At 80.7% G+C, this 2,500-nt stretch overlaps 1 non-coding gene across 1 annotated transcript; it reads right to left on the minus strand.

Moving 5' to 3' along the window:
- Positions 1–82: 82 nt before the first annotated feature.
- On the minus strand, positions 83–235 carry LOC137466602 (5.8S ribosomal RNA). Its single transcript, XR_010995239.1, has one exon. It is a non-coding gene; the product is annotated as a 5.8S ribosomal RNA (ribosomal RNA).
- Between the last annotated feature and the right edge of the window lie 2,265 nt (positions 236–2,500).

Below are 2,500 nucleotides of genomic sequence, written 5' to 3' on the forward strand. Positions count from 1 at the left end.
ACCGCTGCCGCGGCCGACGGGCCTGCGAAGCGACCCCAGCCGCGCCGCCGGGGCGGCCCCCGGGCGGCGATTGATCGTCAAGCGACGCTCAGACAGGCGTAGCCCCGGGAGGAACCCGGGGCCGCAAGTGCGTTCGAAGTGTCGATGATCAATGTGTCCTGCAATTCACATTAATTCTCGCAGCTAGCTGCGTTCTTCATCGACGCACGAGCCGAGTGATCCACCGCTAAGAGTTGTCTGGCTTTCGGCACCGACCCCGCGCGCGCGGGGGGGCCGGGAGCCGCTCTCGCCCGGAGCGGCCCCCCTTTTTTTTCTCTGGCGCCGAGGCCCCGCGCGGGGCCTGGCTCCGACCGTACGAGCAACGCGGAAAACCCCGGAGGGGGCGCGTGCGAGAAGAACACGGGAGGAACCCCACGGAACGCTCCCAAGGCCGGCCGAGAGGCGGGGGGACCCGCGCCCCCGACCGCCTCCCCCCGCCCGGCGAGGGGAGGCGCCGCCTACGTGTGCCGTCCTTCGGAGGCGGCCCAGGCGCCCGGGCTCGGCCCGGCCCTCCGCGCGGAGGGCCGCGCGGCGCGCGCCGCGGGAGCGCGGTGGCCCGCCCGGCCTCGCCGGCGCGGCGCCACGCGCCGGCGCGCGGCCCTCGGACCCCGCGCGCGCGCTTGCCTCCCCCCTGGAACCGCCGCCGCGCCGGCTCTCGCGGAGCGCCGCCGCGCCCACGCGCGCGGCCGACTCTCTCTCCCCAGGGGCCTTGCTGCGCTCGAGACGCCACGCGACGACCGCCGCCCCGCCGCCGGGCGCCGCGCCCCCCCCCGCCGGACCGCTGCCCGCCGGGGGAAGGCGAGCGCCCGAGGGCTGCCCGAGGGCGGACCCGCCGCCGCGGCGGGCCGCACTTCCCGGGAACCGCCGTCCACCCGCACCGTCGGGGGCCCCCTTCCGCGAGCACGCGCCCGGCGGAAGGCGGTGCGGCGCTGAGCCGGGGGGCGACGCCCGCTCTCCTCGTTCGCCACCTGGAGAGCGGGCGCGGAAGCGCCCCCGCGGCCGCCCGCCACCCCTGCCCTCGGACCGCGCGCGGTCGCGAAGGGCCACGGGGAGGGTCCCGTGCCCGCGGGCGGCGGGAACACCGGCCGAGCGGCGCCGCCGCCGCTCGGCGCGGGGCCGCCCGCGCTCGCCGGCCTCCGACCGCGGAGGGACCGCCGAGCGCTCGCCCCGGGCGGGCGGGCGGACGGCCGGCCGGCGGCCGGCGCCGCCGGTGCGTTCGAGACGAAGGCCGCCGAGGGGAGAGAGGCACGGCCGCGCCAGGCGCGGCGCCGCCCGCGCGGGACGGCCGCGGCGGCCCAGAAGAGAGAGCGCGCGCGGCGGGCCCCGGCGGCCGCCGCCCCGCGGCTGAGGAAGGGCAGAGAGCGCGCGCCCTCTGCCGGCGCCGCCCGTTTCGAGCCCAGCGGGTCGGCCCCGCGGCCGACCGCGCGCGCCGCGGCCTCTCCGCCGAGGCCGGGCCGCGAAGAGGGGGGGGCAGGGCGCCCCTCCCCGGCGCGGCGCGACTACCCCCGCACGCGCGCGCGCGGCGGGGACGACCGCCGCGACGGCGGGCGCGACCGGTGGCCGCGGACACCACCGCAGGGGATCGGCGGGAGTAGCTCCCCACCCCTCAATGGAGCCGCAACGCCACCGCCCGCCACCCGCCGCCGCCGCCGCCGCCGCGGCGGGGCGCGCCGAGCCGCCCGAGTCTTTAAACCGCCGCCCGGCTCGGCGGCCCCTTTTTCGGTCCTTCCCGCGGCGTTTGACGACGCCGAGGGGGAAGCCTGGGACCGCCGAGGCGCGGAGCGCTAGGTACCTGGCCCTGGGGCGAGGGAAACGACCTGCATGGCCCCGCCGGGGTGCCTCCCCCGCTGCCGCCCTCGGGGGAGCGTCCACCGGCGGGGGCGCGCCCGACATCTGCCGCCACCACCGCGGCGTCCTCCTCGGGGCCCGGGGTTTCCCTCAGTAGCCCGGCGCTGCGCCCGAGAGGACCGCCGCAGCTCGGGCCGCCCCCGCCGACGCGGGGAGGCGGCCCGGCCGCCGAGCGCCTCGCCGACCCCGCCGAGAGGCCGCGGCAATGACGACGACGACGACGACGACGGGAAGGCCCCCGCCGCCGCCGCCGCCGCCGCCACCGCCGCCTCCCGGCGGCGGGTCGCGGCACGCGGCCGCGCGCTGCGCGCAACCCTGAAGCGCGGCCCGGAACGCCCGGAGGCTCGGCCCTCGCGGTTTTCTCCTCTCCTGCGCGCCACGGGAGCCGCCTCGGCCCGAGAGCGGGACTCTACCGGCCGGGCAAAGCCCCGCTCCCCGGTGCGGGAAGGGCCAGAGGAGCCGCCTCCTCCGAGCCCCGAAGGCGCCCCCTGCCTCCCAGCCCCTCGCCGTCGCCCGACGAGCGAAGGAGCGAGGGGCAAGAGGCGGGCGCGCCTCCTGGAGGGGGCCGTGCCGAGCACCCCCTCCCTCCCGCACCCGGGCGGCTCCCGCGCAG

This window comes from Anomalospiza imberbis, unplaced genomic scaffold (assembly GCF_031753505.1).
Source record: "Anomalospiza imberbis isolate Cuckoo-Finch-1a 21T00152 unplaced genomic scaffold, ASM3175350v1 scaffold_313, whole genome shotgun sequence".
Lineage (NCBI taxonomy): Eukaryota > Metazoa > Chordata > Aves > Passeriformes > Viduidae > Anomalospiza > Anomalospiza imberbis.